Source organism: Danio rerio, chromosome 14 (genome assembly GCF_052040795.2).
Source record: "Danio rerio strain M-AB ecotype USA chromosome 14, GRCz13ab, whole genome shotgun sequence".
NCBI lineage: Eukaryota > Metazoa > Chordata > Actinopteri > Cypriniformes > Danionidae > Danio > Danio rerio.
The window spans coordinates 24721834-24741787 of record NC_141034.1 but is presented as its reverse complement, the minus strand read 5'-3'; the positions used below and the strand labels follow the sequence as shown (position 1 = coordinate 24741787).

Below are 19954 nucleotides of genomic sequence, written 5' to 3'. Positions count from 1 at the left end.
CAAAAAAGTGCCCTTCTGAATCAAATCAGACGGAATGCCTGACTTTAACTGCAGTTCGGCAGTTTCACTTTAACTCATGAACATTTCATTCATTCAGCCATGACAAACTGAGGTATTAGATGCAAATAATGAGTGAGCACTGGTGAGAGTGTTATGTAATTTTTATAACTCACGCCAAATAAAAAAGAAAAAAACTTCTGCGTTTTGCAACGTGTGTGTGTGTGTGTGTGTGTGTGTGTATGTGTGTCTGTGTGTGTGTGTGTGCGGTCGTTTACTGACAGCTGCATGTGTGGATCTTGACTAAAAATATGGTGACAAAGTCCTACATGATGGTGTTTACTGATTGCAGTGTTTACTTCAATAATGCCACTAATATATGCATACTTCACGTCTTAATTCCTTTTCTGTTTAGTTCAGTTATGACTTTAGTTGTTTTAAGGAGATCAAAAATTGCTGTTTAAAGCTTATGTAGGCCTAAATAAATCCCAAATTATCCCAAATTATCATAGTAGAACAGTTTCTCAAGCAGTTTGTGATGCATTTTGGAAACAGGAGATGAGCTCCTGGTCTAATGCGCCACCTGGCTTGAGAAACCCATTCTCAAAGACTTATTATTTGGATAGCGCACATATTCTGAATGCCTTCGGCAGAATACAAATGAGCCATTTTAATCTAGATTAATCTAGTATAATTCCAAGATTAATCTAAAAAATTAATCTATGCCCACCTATAATTTATATATATTTTTATATTCTGGGAAAGGCAAATACAAAAAAAATGTTCGTCCAATTAAAATTTGTCAGCAGACAATTTATGTAATATTGATAAGTAGCCCAAACTGTCTGTCAGCAAATGTACATTTGTACATCTTCCTTTTGCATGTGCATCACACGTTTACATGCACACGAGAGAGAAAGAAAGTGAAAGCAGGAAAAACAAATGCTGAATCATTTTGAAATCCTGAATGAATATTGGAGTTACTTTTGCACGCTGGAGGCAGGATGACACCATGGCAGAAGGATTTCTTTTAGACGGGTAATGTTATGTTTTAAAACAATTTTAGTCTTGCAAAGCTTATGTAGATGTTGTTGTTTTACGCATGGGTTATATGAAAGATTGATGTGACTGTTTTCAGTTTCATAAGGCTTCTTTCACAGCATCGATAATGTAGATTTTTGTTTAGTTGAACAACAAAACATAAGTAGATAGTGATATTCCGCCTAGCCTGCTTTATTAAGGTCAAATTGGTTTTATATTCACATTGGTTAATTTTTGAACAATGACACGCTGTGACACACTCCCTATATTGTTTACCATTCTACTCTGAATATTCATACTGAAATAGTATGTAAGTATGGCTTAGTAATAAGTTTAATTCCTGCACCCCATCAGCCCATCACTAAGCATACAATGGTCACTTTAGGACAAAGCGCTTGAGAGAGTCCAGTGATCCTTGCATACATGAAATATTTCACATTAAGACAAGTTTTGCTTGCTGCACAACTGAAAATGTGCTAGATATAATACAGTTTTTTGTTCAGAATTGTAGTATTGTAAAGTACTATAAAGTTTTCAAACAGGTGAATGACATGATCTAGTGGGTTGTCTACTGCCCTCTTTAAGGTGCGTGTTCTTGATTTTAGGTAGGGTGGCTTTGGACAGCAGGAGAAGGACTGTGTTTCATATTATGCTAACAGATATCATTTTAAAAGATCACTTACTGCATATTTAACCAGTTGAATTTGACCAATATTGACTTTAAAAAGAGTTTTGATAATTTTCCTATTTAAAGCTCGACACTTCTGCAGTTACACTGTGTTCTGAGACAGAGGGAAATTTAAAAAACTGCTTGACTGAAGTAGGTGCAATGAAGGAACTACATAGAGTCAATCTTAAATAGGAAAAGTATATATTTTTAAAGTGACATGCTAATGGCCTAATCACATTTAATGACTTATGCTAAGCTAAGCTTAAAGTGCTTCCGCCAGACCCAGAGACCATCTGAATGGATTCAAAACTGGTAAAACTGGAGTGTTTAACTCTCTTGGACTTGTAAAATGAGCTTACTATATTTTTAAAAAAGTGTTCCCTTAAAGAGGCTAATAATATTGTCTTTAAAAGTTTTTGTTTTTATTACTATTATTCCAGCCTAACTAAAATGAATAAAACTTCCTCCTGAAGAAAAATATTATAGGATTCACTGTGAAAAATAAGTTTCTTTGCTTTGTTAAACATTATTTGGGAAATATTTAAAAATTAATAAAAAAATACTGTCTTCAACTCTGTGTGTGATCTCCAAAAAGTAACTATATAAGCATTTCAAGACCTGATTTGTATCTTGTTTCATCAATGGTGCTTTATTATTCATGATAATTAAGTTAAAACACAATTTAGCAGTCTTCAATGAGCTTCCCATTGCAGCCTCAACATCATTGCATTTATTTCCTCTCCAAACTCAAACATTATTCTGACATTAACATATCATGTCCGCGAGGCAGTGCAAAGGTCAAGAAATGGGGTAAGAATATCTGAACCATTACGAGCGTTTCTCCTGAATTCCATTTGCAGTTCTAATGAGTTTGGTCTTTTGCAAAGCCTTTGAGGCATTATGTAGATTATAATCCAAAACAAAGATTTTCCCAGAGTTCTGCAAAACTTATCAGTCGGGACAAACGCCAAGCAATTTCTGAAAAGCATAACATAAAGCAAACATCAAAGTTCAAAATGGTTGCCACAGTAATGTATTATTTAACCAACAAGTTTTTTTTATGATTTGTAGAAACTCAAAAGCAAACAGGCACACAAGGTGAAAATGGGGGGTATAAGTGAGCTGTGAGAAACTCTTTGATCTGCACCTGTTTTACTCTAGTTTCCACTGGTGTATCGAGTAAAAGGTTGGCCAGAGTTGCAGTCTGGTGAAAGGTGTTTAGATTTTATTTTCGACAGAAGAACAAAGTGTATCCATATTCTTCCAGACAAATAATACAAAAAAAAAAAATCCATTCCAAATTTCTTCATCAGACTGTCGACCTCATGTCTGTAACAATATGAAATAGAAAGCAGCTGCGTCAGAATTGGTTAATGTGAGTGCCCTGTCAAACAGCTATGCGGCTTATAGAGTTAACTGAGCAATGAAAGATCTATAAGAATCTGTTATGACTCCTGAATTGGATCTAGAAGGACTCTAATTCTGTAATCTATTCAAAGTTGTCATTGTAACAGTAATGGGGTTAATTTATTTAAAATTTAATGTTACTGTTAAAAGTAATGCTGTTACAGTAACGCATCACAAGTAAAACATTATTGCCCAACACTGGTGTCATGTATGTGTTCTCTCAAAAAATAGTATTCTAACTTACTCTCTCTGTCGTATGCCAATATAGAGTATTCTGTAAATTGGTGCTCAAAAATAAAGTAGAAATGGACAAAATGGCAATTTGCTAAAAAATAACTCAACAGGGAATCAACTGACCATTAAGACCTGAAATTTAAACTAATTTCCACCCTGATTTGAAAGTGCAACTTCAAAAGTGCCATTCTATTGCACATTTCCAGGAAGGCAGATTGAAATCTCACTGTTGTGTGGTGAATGAAATATTTAGTCATTCAATTGTCTTAGTCCCTTGTCTTAGTCCCTTTATTAATCTGGGGTCACCACAGCGGAATGAACCGCCAACTTATCCAGCATGTTTTTTATGCAGCAGACACCCTTACAGCTGCAACCCATCACTGGGAAACACCCATACACACTCATTCACACACATACTGTACACTACAGACAATTTAGCTTATTCAATTCACCTAGACTGCTTGTCTTTGGACTTGTGGGGGAAACCGGAGTGCCCGGAGAAAACCCATGCTAACACGAGAAGAACATGCAAACTCCACACATAAATGCCAACTGACCTAGCCAAGGTTTGAACCAGCAACCTTCTTGGTGTTAGGCGAGAGCGCTGCCCACTTCGCCACCATGCACCATGCTGTCTGAATGAAATGTTACAGGTCAAAATTTGTACACTGCTGGAGGTCAATGTCAAGTGGAGAGTTTTTTTTTTTTTTTGAATGGCAACATAAAAGAATTGGACTGCTTCCATGACAGCTATAGATAAGATTGTGAGTAAGGGAGTGCATGCGTTTAACCGCTTGACAGGTTTGAGTTACATTTATATCCATATCAAAGACTGCTGGACACAGGGCTAAACTATGGCCCAGCTGTGAGAGCGACTTGACTGCCAAGCGGCGAGTACCAATTAGCTCAAAGCTGCCAGGAGCACATCAACTCTTTGACAGATTCACAGTCAGCGGAAAAAAAATTCAAAGTGGGCACTGCACTTACTAACGCATATCCATTTTTTCTGACCCTATAGGCCAGCGTCAGGGCCAACAGACTTTCTTTCACCCGATACATTCAGTCCCACAATCGATCAACCTGTGCTTTTAGGATATAGAGAGCAAGAGCTGATCAAAGCACTTAAACATGCCTTTGATTCAACTCAAAGACAGCGACAGACTTCATATGTTCAGTTTGTAGAATTTTGTTCTGCCAGAAATATTATTGTTCAAACAGAAGAGTTCAAAGAAGGAGCAAAGAAATTCAATGAGCCACATTTAGAGACCAGAAAATCAAAGGCCGGGGGTGTGAGTAATCAAACACTTAACAACCGCATTTAAAACTGCCTAACAACCACTTAGAACACCTTAGCAACCACATAGTTGGCTATGCATGGCTAAACACTACACATATTTGCTAAATGTAATGTGTGTCCTTTTTATTTTTTACTCTAAAAAACATGAAAAACTATGCTTTAAGAATTTTTGAACTCACACAGAGATTTCATTACAACTTTAGTCCCACAGATGCTAGCGGACTTACTAATACATCCTGTCAAAATAAACTATAAGTCAGCAACTAAAAGCATGGCTTCACATAGACTTCTGTTTATAGCTTGTATCCTCTCACTGCATATATTTCAGTAACATGTAATTTGGTTGGAGTAATGCTACAGAAACAAGAATAGCAAGCATCTGCTGTAATTGATGGATAATCCTTGGCAAAAACAAGCAGTTTGAGCAAAGACTGAACAGTTTGTTCTTTGATTTTGGACGCAGAGTCCACCACCTGCTCTTTTTGGACTTGGACGGTAATATATCAGACAGAGATTAAGGCTTAATTGAGTCGGTAGTTGATTTATCAACTGTAACTTTCATTGGTTTTGGACATTTTTTCCATAGTTCACTCCAGCTTCCCGAGTTTGAAAGGAGATTTATCTTCTGAATGATTCTGTATTCTGACACTTAAATCAATCTAATGTTGAAAAATATGCGAAAGATTTCTTATAAAGTGTTTGATGCTCCTGATCTAACGGTGTAGGAAGTTCCAGTACAGAGTTGCATCATTAGATGCTGAGAAGCTGCCAAATACAAGCAACAGAGAATCGGTTGTTTATATTGTGCAATTCATTGTTGAGTCTGTAAGGAAATAATCAAGACAAAATAACACTTTTTATAGGAACAGTAACGCTATATGTGGATTTAAGCTTAAAAAAAAAAAAAAAAAAAAAAGAGTATAAGCCATACAGTATCATAATTTTATTTATCAAGGAAACAATGGGCAAATATGTTGGGTCAAAAGCTGAACTTGTGCTGGTATAACAATAGCAGCACAGTGGAACAATATCATTGGAAACAACTTCCAGCTGATGAATAATAAAAAAGACAGCCAGATTTAAAGAGCTTAAGCATACAGCATACTGAGAATATAACTACAGTAGGGCTGCATATACGACAATACATCATTTGAGTAGGGCTAGGGGATAAAATCTGCATCTATATATTTTTTTTTGACCAAAGACCATTGTCAATAATTCATGTAAGTCGAATCAACCAATCTGCTTCACACTTTGTACACATTTTAGTAATATTGGCAGACTAATTACCTGAGACAAACACAGCGCATCCAAACACTGCAGTGCTTTTTACTTTTCTCCATAAACTTGCATCGGTGCAGAAGCCCATTTGGTCATGCTCTGAGAAAATGGTTGATAACTGCCTAGTTACGAGAGATGCCATAGAAAATGGTGAAGGAAACCACATGCTAACACTTGTCACTTCAGTTTAGAATAAAAACATATGCAAAAATGTGTTCCGTATTGCATTAATGGATGTAAGGATGTCACCAGAGTGGCTTTTTGGTTTCTTTTCTTGTGCACCTCAGCAACTCTCTTGCTCTGATTGTTTAAAAAAAAAAAAAAAAAAAAAAAAAAAAAAAAAAAAATATATATATATATATATATATATATATATATATATATATATATATATATATATATATATATATATATATATATATATATATATATATATAATTTTTTTGACTATTAATGTTGGTAAATGAAAATAAAGTGGCAAGAAAAATCCTAATATTCCTAAATGTATTGTTAAAAAAATTATATTGTGATATATATATATATATTGCAATATCGCTCAGCCTTACGTTTGATCATCGATATTGCAATGTGTGCGTCCACAAGATATGCAATGCTAAGTTGAAGTTATGGTTGACCAGAAATCACTGTTCAAAACACAAATGATTTGTGGAGACACTGCTGAACTGAACCATGATGGAGTGAAAGTTTATCATATGCATTTGTTTTTAAGGGCTGTGACTATATGAGCTTTTTAAGAGAGTTTAAAGGATTTTAGTAGTGCATAAAGAAGTTTAATAAAGATTAATTTAATTGAATTATTTTTATGATCACGACTATGCAATGTTATTTTACATTTAATTATTGCATTTCTGTTCCCAAATACTGTTAGACTCTCCCTAGAAAATCATGAAGTATGTATTTACTCACTGTAATATTTGCTTCATTGTGTTTATTTATGACTACTTTGTTTATCATATCTATATAAAAAAAATACATTAAAATATATTTATATTTCACTTCCCTATAAAATCATCCCAATCTATCTAAAATACTAAATAAAATACTAAAAAATACTAAATAATAAAATGAAATGGCAAATAGAGCATATATAAGTACACCCTTCACAAATCTATCTTTTAAATTCATATTTTAAATAGGAATACAATATTATATTTGTGCATATAAACAAGTTTAGCCAGTACTGAAACCAAATCTGTAGTTTATCTAACAAAATAACTTATGATAATGGTCCAAAAACTAGCACACCTAAATTTATATGTTAGAAAAATATTAAAAACACATGTTAAAAAGAGGGAAAATCAAGAGAAGCAAATTAAATTTAAAAGGTTAGTTGAAATTTTGTAGGTTGTAGTTTATTTTTGCAATATTTAACTTGGTTTTAATTGTATTATATTTCAATTTCTGAATATGTTTGGTGACTTAAATGTTATTTTAATAAATATGTTTGTTTAACATTTGTTTAACAATGTTTTGTTTAAATGCACCAAAAAACATTGACTATATTCACTGAGAAATCTAAAAATATATACATTTTCAAAATGGGATGTACTCAATTATGTTGAGCACTGTATTTAAGTCATCTGGTACAACTGTATATATATCGCAATATATATCGCAGGAAAAAAAATCACAATGTCAAATTTTTTTCTAATATTGTGCAGCCCTAAATTACAGCGCAAACTCATAAAGATAATAAAGTTCTCACAAAATGGAGTGAATGCTAAAGGCTCCAATATGTCAAACAAAGATTGAACTGGTGTGAACTGTAGATTGAACTGGTGTGACGCCATTATGAACTAGGCCAAAACAAAGTTTGCTGGGTAATTTTTTTAAGTTCAAATTGTCTGGAAAAACTTTCAAAAAAACTTTATTCTGACTGGTAAACATCTTTGAACTCCTATTTGTCACAGGTAGGTGTGGATCTTTGGCTTCTCCTTCGCTGAACTGGAAATGTTCTCCAGTTAATTTCCTCTGTTTAGGTCAGATGTTAATTAACAACACAGAAGAGCTGATTTAATGTAAAAACTGAAGTGCAACTCTAATTGAAAGCAACAGTAATACTGTTTTGTCATATTAAATGAAAGTCATGTAAAATTAAAATTATCATGTCCACTGTATAGATAATGTGACGCTATGATATATACATATATTTTTTATTTAAATTAATCTAACTGGTGCTTTCAGTAATATTTGCAGTGTCAGATTGTTCGCTAACATCAAGAAAGAATGAAAAATAACAAACTTTACTGTTAGTATACCATCGCCTTAAAGGGATAGTTCATCCACCCCAAGTGAGAGGCACATATGCAAACTACCCTCAAACTACCACTAAACCCCTCAAATTAAAGCTGATAGTCTGAGAAGCCAACTGTCCCATTACTTTTGGTCTCTTAACAAGTGGGAAGCACATATGCAAACTGTTGTAATTCCTACAGTGTACACTTCATTTGTAAGTAAATACCCTGAAATTAAAGGTGACAGTCTGCGGTTAAAGCGCATATTGTTTGTTTAATATAAAATCCATTATGTTGGTGTATAGAGACAAAAATATTAGAATTGTGTCGGTGTCCAAATATTTATGGACCTAACTGTATTTATTTATTTACTTATTTATTTATTTAATTACCTACTTATTTTTACTATGGATGTCAATGGATATCAACAACAAACATTCTTCAAATTATCTAATTTTGTGTTCCAATAGAAGAAAGAACTCAAATAGGTTTATCACCGCATGATGGGGAATAAATGATGAGGTAATTAAACATTTTGGGTGAACTATGTCTTCAATTTTTTTTTTTTATTATTCTTGTCCCAGTGATAGTTGGAGCATGAACACATCTTTATACATTTGATTAAACAGGACTATGGAAGACAGAATAATCAAGCTAGTTCTGATCCCAGTCTAAGCTTGTCACGGATTCTGGTGAAATAGAATCTTTCTTTTGTTCATCTATACAGGGTCAGGCGTAAGTGTAACTCTTCTCCACTCGCTCTAAAGAATCTGACTTGACTTTGAAGACAGGTACAGACAGATATCACATGACAAGACAATGTTGAAACACAGCACCCTCCAGACAGTGTCTGTTTCCCCGCTTGTAGACTATCTGTTTCTACTTCTCTATTTCTCCCTCTCTGTCATATTTTCAGACTTTCTGTCATTGATTTATCTCCCTTGTAAAGTATTTCCTGTTAGAGGTGAGTTGAGTGAGTCATTCAGTTAAAATGCCGCCTTTCTGTACTGGGGATATGCAGAAAAACAAGAAATGGAAAAAAAAATCATGTTGGGGTTCATTTTTGGTTATTCGCACAATACATAAGGCATAACAATTAAACAATGTAAAAAATGAAAGCCACCCATTGTCCATAACAATGTACTAACATATTAATTATATTAAAATAATTAAATTACAGATTCTACAGAAAATGGGAAGAGTTTAGATCCAAAAACCTCTAAGTGCAATCTGAAATACTTTTCTAAAATTAGCATTTTTCTTAGACTTCTGTTTTTATGTTCCATTATTTCACTTTAAAGACAATAAAAATGTAAAAAACAAATATGCCAAGTGAAATTACTGAACCAACACACTGGAGGCTAAGATAAATTCTCATTTTACAAGAAAATGCTCAAATGGCACCTAGATGATTTTGGATTTAAACTCTAGATATATATAAGTATAGACAGTGGGCTGGGCAATATATTTATTATATATATATATATATATATAACTTGCAAAATAAGTAATCTCATATCCTGATAAAAATATAACAATATCCTGATCACAGTATAATACTATTCTGTAAATTGATGATGATGAGCCTTTATTTGCCACAACACTGTTACATGCAGTGAAATCTGATCCCTCTGACCATCTACAAACATTACTTCAGGGGAAGACAGATTAGTCAAGAGGTACCATAGAAAAGTAGCAAATAAGATATATAGGGGAAAAATGGGGTTAAAAAGCCTCTTTCAGACTGTCCTTAAAGTAGAACAGTATAAATAAAGTGGCCGCTGAGTGTATATTGAGCACATGCAATAGCACTTTTTTTTTAATTTTAAAGAAAATACTCATTCATTTTTAATCACATTTTTCACTTTATTTTTTAACTTTAGGGCAAACGGTTGATTAAAAATACAGAAATATATTAAAAAAGTAGAACTTATAGAAAACACGTAAACATTGTACTTTCAAGATATTGTAATGTTGTGCTCATTTAAATTATTACAAAATCTTATTTTATATATATATATATATATATATTGTGACACCATGAACTGATATAAAGCATTTTTATTTTGTCCATACGCTATATTTCATTATATTGCAGTCCTAAGAGACATGTTTTTCACATGAGTTTTCCAATCTTTTTACACTTAAAGCAGCGATATTGTTGTTGTCTTTTCTGTCCATTTTCTGCCAGTGGTGTAAATGTTACATTTGACAAACTATCTAAAACTATTTACAATAATAAAAACCAACACATCTTTAAAAACTGCCTCCAGTAAAAAAAATCAAACATCACTTTCTTTTCAATAATTCATTTAAAATGCCACTTCACTGTTCTTTTGCTGTGTCGGGATGTCCAGGACACAAACGTTAAATCTTTTACAGAATGACTCAGGTGTTGCTTTATGTGACAGAGTGACTCTGAAAACAGATGTTTGCCTTTAAATCCTGTCAGGCTCTGAATCCTTCAACCGTTCATCAGCTCATATACGCACAGCAGACATCTATCTCAAGCTTTTTCTCTTAGACTGCACCAACAATAAATTCCCACAAAGCCTGCCTAGTAGAGTTCACATTAGCGGCGGGTTGACCGATGACCCAACTGGCTAAGACCCTGCTACCTGCAGCTGGGATACGCATTCGAGAGATTAAACTGCAGTTATTGGCGCCTTGTCACTGAGGAACCCCTGCAGAGCCCATTACAAGCTAATGCATGAAATAGCTGAGAGGGCCCTCCATTGAGTAAAGTAATTAAATGTGGCTGCCTGCCACTGTCGGGTGTAGAAGACCTCCAGCGCCCTGGTCAGGTAGAGTAATTACCATTCCTCTCTCTCTTGCCTGTTTGATAAAAGATGACTATCTTTCTCTACCCTGGAAAATCATCTGTGTGCGCGTGTGTGCTTTAGCTGTATGACTGGAAAACCTCGGAGGGTCTTTTTTCATTATTTCACCCATGATAAAACCTTGTCCATCCATAACATTAGCATAAATCTTGCAAGTTCTGATTGATGGAATGGAATTGAGAACTTTTTTTTTTTTTTCTCAATGATCCCCTTAGAGATGAAATGAATCAACATATTGCAGTTTTTCAACAACTCATGCAGCCATGAGATTCATCTGGTTCTATAGATCTTTTATTCTTAGTTGATTTGCTTTCATTTTGTACAAACAATTGGAACAATATTCATTTGCACACCATACAAATAACACAGCCTTCACTAAAACACAATGGAGATTGATTTATTCTGATTGGCTAAACACTTATTTTATAAAAAGCACTCAGCTCAAGTAAAAAGGTTTTAACAGCGTTACAGTACTATATCAGTATTATGAATGATTTGTGTTTATTCAAAGAATAAAAAAAATAACAAAAAGTTATAACAACAAATATTTTTATGTTACTTTAACTTTAATTAGTCAGTGAATTTTAACTTTTAGTTAACTATTAATTTAACCAGGTTTCAACTATTTTTTATTTTAGCTATACAAAGTTTAACACAATTTTATAAGTTTTTTGAGTTAAAATGTTTTTGAGTCAGGTTTAGGATGACTAGAAAAGTTTATTTATTAAAAAGGCAGGAATAATTTTACAGTGCAAAAAAAGCAAAAACTAGAAAGACACAGAGGTAATAAATTATATAATATGTAAAATGTCATTAAGCATTTCGGGAAGTGAAGTTTCACAAACTAATTTCGAGAGAAGCATGTGATATGATTGATCGCAGCAGGTCCCTCATCTGTAATCCTTAGTAAGCCAATCAAATCATTCCAAAGTCACTATAAATACCCTGACTAGTATTACTTCCTCATCTTCGTTTTTTGAAGAATCCCTTCATCCACCCCATCTCCACCTTTCCTCCTTTACCAGGGGGAGCTTGCGAGAACTACCTGATCTCATACCCCCTCACATGCTGATTGATCAGGCGAATGCCCTGGGCTCAATTATCTCTGAGCTTAGGGTTCTCTCCTGGGACAGCATGCCAAACCTGCTATAATTATGAAGCAATATCTGAGTGTATATCACTCTTGAAATGATAAAATATGAAATGAACACATCCAAACAATGTATTGAGGTGTGGTAAACATTTAATAAGTAAAAGTATTCACTCTGGTTCATTGAACTACTGTAAAATAATCCACAATATTCATAATGATGATGATACTTACAATTAATCTTTAATTATATTTCGAAACATTTAAATTGCAAACAGCTATTGTAACTAATCACACTATTTCACAATAATTAAAGGGGTGTTCCACTACGATATCATATTTTAGACATTAGTTTATGTGTATTATAGCTGTGTGAACATAAACAACTTCTCTGAATGTACACTCAAAGTTCAAGCCAAAGAGAGACATTGGCTTTTACAGAGTTAGCTTAGCAAAGCCTACAGCGAACAAAGTTTAGGGATTACAAAAATACATCCAGGTTAATGAGATCATAAACCCATGAGGTTACGATGCAGCCAAGGGGCATTCTTCCAGATGCACTGTAATGTGATAGCAGTGAAAGCTAAAATGCCGACCAAACATTGCTTTTTTCACAGAGTTTCTGTTTTTGTATTTGGGCTTCCAAAGGACACGACACAAAGAGAGAAGTGCTTACCACTTAAATTTAAGGTTAATTTGAATTGTGTTTGGTAAAACTTTAGTTTAGGTCACAATTAATGGTATTAACAAATCATTAACAAACACTACTACCGCTTAATAAACTACTAATTAACAGTTTATTAATAGTTAGTAAGGTAGTAGTTGGGTTAAAGTTTGGGTAGGGTTAGTGATGTAGAATGATATCATACTTTATAACTGCTAATAAACAGGTAATATCTTTATAATAGGCAGGTAATAAGCCAGTAGTGTCAGGGTTCTGCCACTCTGGTCTTGTAAATTCTTGTTTTGGTGGCAGAGCTCGGACACTACCCATGTCTGGCCCTGTTTCTGTCTCTGTGTGCGTGCGCGCCGTCGTGGGTGTACGCGGAGTGTGCGCGCTCCCACTTGATGCGTGCACTCTTGTACTAGTGTTTGTGTTTGTTCTGTCAGCATCGCGCTGCTTTATTCTCGGCGCCTCCGTCTAGTTGGTTTCAGTTTTGGTTGGCGCTGAGATGAAGCATGCGCGTTGCTTATGTGTGAGCGCACGGTAAGGTGTTTATCTATCGTGTGCTCGTGTCTTGCGTCTCTTGTCAAAGCACGTGGCTCGGTGTTTACATTGTAGTCACGTGCTTTTGCCGTGTGCTTCAGTGTTGTGCTTGTCTTGTCATGAACATGCGGTAATGAGTTCTCTCATTGGCTGCATGTTCTTGTCCTGTTTTATGTGAGCGCATGGCTTGTGTTGTCTCTCTGTCATGCGCTCTCCCGTCTATTGTCTAGTCCCACCCTCTTTGTTAACTCATTATTAGTTTGTCATGTTCACCTGTGTGTCAATTTACTTTTGTTTTTTAAATCCCCTCATGTTTTCAGTCCTTTGCCAGTTCGTCGTCGTTATTTCCATGTCCTGTGCTATCCAGTCCTGTTTGTCCTGCCAGCCCATCCAAGTTTGTTTGAGTGTTTGTTTTATAGTTATGTTTTTCCCCCTCTGGGTGGTTTTTGTTGTCCTTTTTGTTTTATTTTTATCAATAAATACCATCTTATGTTGCAATTGAGTCCTCGCTCCCTCATCCTACCTGAAACCCTGACAAGTAGGTAATAGCATGAATTGTGACCTGAACTAAAGTGTTACCTTATGTTCTATAGAATTATAAAATAGATAGCTCTAGCATTTGACAAAAGGACTGCTTTCAGAATCCAAGTTCAGTGCTGGATTTAACAAAAACTGCTCAAAGAAGGATCAGATCCAACCATAATAGAAGAAGCTGTGGATTGTGAGCCACAACCTGTGTTTTATTTGTTAAAATTGATCTATTACATGTTTAGCGTTAATCAATGTTGTAGTAAGGACGTAAACAACAATGTAAACAATGGGAAATGTTGTTTTGTATCGTAAAAAATGTAGCTACAAATTCATATTTATCTGTCAACCTGCTGTAAAAACCCACAATTGTCATCAGTGCTGCAGTGTTTCACTATGCGGCTGCTTTCCCTGTGGTCTACACCTCAAATAACGAACTCGTAAAAGATATTTTAGAGTAGAGAGTAGGCATGAGCTTCAGCTGTGCCCTCTTCATTTTTTGCTTGTTTCAGGCTCAAACTGATACTGCTAACAGTTACGCTCACTGACATTATTTAAACAGGAGTCGAGCCGCAAATCACAGCACATTATGTTAGCTGACCAATCAGAGCCTTTCGGTACTCATGTTAGCTGAATAGCAGTATATAATTAAAGTAAGATATGTGAGAAAAAAAGCATGATTTTTTACAAATGAAGCATGAGCACACATTGCTTTGCACCCCATAAACATAACTAAGCCTTGAAAATACACTCTGGAACACCTCTTTAATAAACACAAATTTTCCAAACATTAAAAACTAATTTACACACACCTAGTTTCCAAACCTTAGTGTAATGTACTATATAGGTGATGGCCAGCCAGAAAGAGTCCCAAATATCATATATAAAAGGTATCATAACAATTACATATTCTAAAAGGGGCTCCATGTCATTTTTTGTGTACTTTACAGTACCTGTTCTCTATAATGTACACACCAGGCTGCGGCCTCTTGAAATACGGGGGCTGTTTTTTTTGTGGTAAGGCATTAAAACATATTGTTTGGAACGAGCGGCGATTATGGCGATACGGCAGCTGATATGATACATCGCACAGTGAGCCGAGGAGACATGAATAATGATAGAGGAGAAAATAGAGGGAAGGGAGTCGGGGGGAGCGTTCGTTTTCTTTCTTTCTTTTTTTTCCCTCGGTCTCCATCTGCCTCTCTTTTTCTGCCGGCCGGAGAAGCGCCTGATGTATTTGCTGCTTGGCTGCTCTCAGAGATTGCTATCAGCCAAGTCTCGTCTGTGGAGGTAAACTCAATACGCATATTTTCCCCCTCCAACCTTCATAACATTTACTTTCAAGCTCTCCGATTTGGCGTGTGTACATTTTCAGAGCTCTAATAGTGTGCGATTTGAAAGCGTGACCGTCTGCTTTGGCCTTCCACACGTGCGACACAAACGAAACGCGAGACGAACCAATCAATAGAGGTGTAAATGTTGAATCCAGAACCTTGGTTTTGTTGACGCGTTTCAATAATAAGAGCGGAGCGCAGAGCCAATCACCATTTGCTTGCAACCGCGAGCGCAAAATGAATGTTGATGTTTCTGGCACATCGGAAGCGTCCAGATGGCGTTTGGAGAAACATTTAAAGTCGCTCCACTGTAGCACGACTTAATAATCAGTTTGACTGACGGGATATCACTATACGAGCTACTGATTTAAAAACTAGTTGTCAGCTACACTGTTAAAAATTGCTGTTAATTTACGGCAAAATTTTAACAGTATAATCCTGTTATTGTCAAAAGCAGTATGTTGCTGTTTTTTTACGGTTTTTGAAATGACGTAGACAAGATTTAACATTATTTTACTGTTTTTATCACACTAATGTAAAAAAACAGCAATCAACAGTATTTTTTGAACAGAAGACGTCAGCCATTACATGTGGATTTTCATGCTTCTTTTAACTTTGACTTACTCGGTGAGTGCACCTTTATTTTGCTCATTTTACACAAAATACACATTTGTGATTGCAAATAGGCTAACTGGATGCTGATATTGTAACTTTTTTACATCTCTTTTAGTTCTAAATCAGTGTCAATGTGCAAACTGCATCTGCATTGAGTGGAACTGGATTTCTGACACAGATATTTCCTGATTACATGGTAACTCAGACTATGATAATTAAAAATGATATAGGCTATAAGCGTATCTACAAAGTCAGTTTTTAAACATATGTAGCAACAAAGTAGTATTGATTTAGGTAGCATGATGAAAAGATTGTCATCTCATAGTTAATTTTAGCTTTAGCTTTTAATAGCTACCTAATATGGTTTCAATGTAGGCTTTGATAAAACATTTTTTTCACTATTGCTGTGTTTAAAAATGTTACTGTTGTTGGTTTGTATTGTAATGCTACTTTGTCGAGTACAATTGGCTAATCACCACGATAAACTGTTTTATACAGTATGTCCATTTCTGCGCTGAACCTGTGAACATGTGAACATGCTAACTGCCTCGTAGAGTGGAGCTGGATTTCTGATACAGATATTGATTTCTGATTACAAGGTGAGTTTAATGAAACATGATAACATGGTAAAGTTATTATTATTGTCTATATGGTATTATTGTCCTAATAACTGAAAATACAATAAAAAAATGTTATGCATACATTATGGTTGTTAATTTTGTCTCTTTCCTCATCATTGTAATTCTTGTCTTAGGCATCTTCTACTGTACCTGATGTAGAAAAGACCCTTGAACTACCTGCAATTCCTTGACTGATACTTTTTGGTATGTTTAGAACTGTATTTTATTATTTATGCAACTAAGGGTGCTTTCTCTGTATTTTAGCAAACATGGTAAATTATTTTAAACAAAACAAAATACACAAATACATAAAATAAATGTTCTGTCATATTTTACCCAAGCTTTCATTCACCTTTGGAAAACATTATATTAAATTTACTAAATTACTCAATTTTAGTTGTTTAACACATGAGCTATGTTGATCATAAATATTAAGTTAAATAAATCACAAACATTGCAGTGACAATTTCACAATACACAGTATATACACGTTGATTTCAGTGGCTGTCCAGGCGAGTCCACAGTCAACATTTTCAAATGCATTTATTGTGTTAAAAGAACAGGGCTTTGAGACTAAGTAAAATTATGTCAGCTTCCCTCACATATATTTTCAAATAGGCAGTAGAAAATATAATTTCATGTGACTGCTGACATTGTTTTTTTCTTTTAGATGTTTTAGGAGAAAAACCAGGAAGCTACATTCATAAATGGATGGTCAGTTTTGAGGGGCAAATAATCTGAGAGAGCATCCAGCCAAGTTTTCTGTCTGGTATAGCTGCTGTGTTTTCAACTTACGACATTTTCGATGTGGAGAACCAAGCTGAGGCTGCATGCACATTGGAATTAATTCAGAGGTTAGACGCTTAAATTAATATATTTATTTCTCTTCACATTATTATTGTATAAACTTTAACCCACACTAATTCTGAATGTGTGCACTTTTTTAGGAGCTTCATTGGTAAACCCTAAGGCTCCAAGAGTGGACACATCCTATCGAAGGGAATGGGGAAGGTCACCCACAAAATGAATTCAGTCAACACTAAGGTTGCCAGTTTACTTAAAGAAGCTAATGGACTTTGAGTTGGATGTCATATAAGTGTCTTTTTTATTTCTTAATGACTAATTCTGTAATTCACTCAGAAGTTTTCAGAGTAGTAATTGTTGGAGTAATTCTACTTGGTTTTCCATAGCCACTAATTTGAAATATATAAGTGTAATAAGATGTAATAAAAGTTAAAGTTACACTGCATTTTTAATGTTTCCAATAAGGCTATATGTGTGCATTGTATTAAACTGTGTTTTTATAACAAATAAAAAATGTATATATACCCATTTTCTTAGCAGTTCATTTCTCAGGATAACATATTTGTAGTTTACAGTTAAAAATTCAAATAAACATTAATTAACCGTAAATTTTGACATTAAATTACTGTTAATGTAGTAAATAACAGCTTTATGCTGTATTTTCTAAAAACAGGAACAACCTGTAAATTTCAACTACAGCTAGATGCTGTTAATTTAACAGTAACTTGCTGGCAACTGTGCTGCCAGTAACTTACTGTTTTTTAACGGGACAATTTTTAACAGTGTATGTATAACATTTAAATTCGCACTTCATGTACCCTGTCAACACAACATTATGAGGAATGGCAGATGGTGTTTTACTGGGAGCACAGTAAGAGTAGCACTTTCTGTCAGATAATTCTCAGTCTCTAAATCACTCCATGAAAATCGCCGTTTATTTAAATCGCACATTATCCTAGAGCTGAATAGCAAATAGAGTTGCACCATATATATGTTTTAGTATTGACATCCCAAGATGCGCAATGTTGAGTTTATATGTTGACATTGCAGTTGATCAGGAGCCATAGTTTAGCTATTTGTAGAGTCAAAGAAAGATTTCTGGAAATAACAGTATTTAACTGACTTGACTATACAATAGTTACACAGAATGTTAAGGTATTGTAAAGTTGCATTGTGAAAATGGCTGTATATTTAACAGTAAAGATGTACAATACTAAAAACATACATACTATACAGTAAGATAAATGGTGCTGTAAATGTAAATACAGTATGTTTGTTGTAATTGATTTAAGGTAAGTTACTGGCGAACTGCTGTCAGTAAATTGCTGTAGATTTTACAGGAAACTGTTAACAGTGTAGGTGAAAAATTATCATCTGCCTCTATTTTAAAAACTGTACAGTGTTACTTTGCATTGAATTATTTTATTTCTGTACCCAAATAATGTTAGACTGCCTAAAAAAACACAAAGCACTGTTTATGTTATTTTATCTTAGTGTTAATGTTATATATTACTGTATGTTATCTTTGCTCTATTGCATTTATCTAGATCTATCTTTTTAATTGTTTATTATATATTTTATGTGCAGTTTTCTTCCCTACAAACCAATCACAATCAATCAAGTTAATAAATTGCTTCCAACCAGAGCTATTCAATCTATCTAGTGAAATTGTATTTATACCACAAAATATGTAATATATAGGTTGTAATATTCCAATATCATGTAGCCCTATGAGCAAAAATTCAGCAAAATGTGCTCATGTGAGAAATGCAAGCTGGAATGGATGTGAGGGTATCTGGAGAAATGTGTAAAATGTACTTAAACAAATTATGTTCATTATTTATTATATCCTCTATAGTGCCACTTTAACACATATAAATGTTAAAACATGCATAAAAATGATCTTAATGGTCTTAAACTTTTAGAAGATGCTTATTATGGTTGACTTCGACAACACAATTATTCTCTAACTGACTCTCAAAATTAAGATTTTAAAATAATTTTATATTTAATTTTGTATTTAATGTTCATTATTAAGTTAGAAAAAAGGTAAAGACAGCTTTAGACCACTAAGTTGCCATTCTAATAATATATTTAATTCAGATTCAGATCAGAAAACATGGTGGTCCACAAAGAAAGTGGATTTGGTTATTTGGAATTGCCTGGATAAGTGATATTTTATCATCGCAAAAATTCAAGTTTGCTAATTGTGTCCCATTTGCAAATTGGTTACAAATGAACATGATACTAATGAAGTATGATTAATTATTAGTAGCTTTAAGAAATTGTTATGCAACAGATTATCCAAAATATTATAAATATTTAATTAAATGTAAATCATTCTTATGCCTATGGTTTTTAACCTTAAAAAAATAAAATACTGTAAGAGGCTGAAAAAACACTGTAACGAATCAAGAATTAAACAGACAGACAGATACATAAAGTTTGTCTTTATGCATACAGTTTAAAATTAATAACTTTTATATTATTTGCCTTAAATATTTAAAATGGCAATATTTTATTACTTAGTTTTTATAATATCTATAACAGTCACTGTTTTTGTGCCCAGGTTTTTATCTCTATGAAGATATTCTTTCTATGAAGATGTTTTTTGAAACAGATATTGCTATTAATGTTTTGTTCATTACTTGTTTTATTTGCGTAAATAAATAAATACATACATAAAACAATAAATTATAAATTAATAAGTAAATAAAAAAAATAAAAAACAAAC

General features: G+C 33.9%; 1 protein-coding gene and 1 long non-coding RNA gene across 2 annotated transcripts in view; one reads left to right on the top strand and one right to left on the bottom strand.

Moving 5' to 3' along the window:
* aff2 (ALF transcription elongation factor 2) overlaps nt 1-19954 on the bottom strand; it is a 408692-nt gene that overhangs the window by 86432 nt on the left and 302306 nt on the right. The window lies entirely within an intron of this gene.
* On the top strand, nt 14817-18005 carry LOC141377511 (uncharacterized). The gene is made up of 5 exons (XR_015507479.1): nt 14817-15992; nt 16295-16395; nt 16551-16620; nt 17087-17270; nt 17364-18005. It is a non-coding gene; the product is annotated as an uncharacterized LOC141377511 (long non-coding RNA).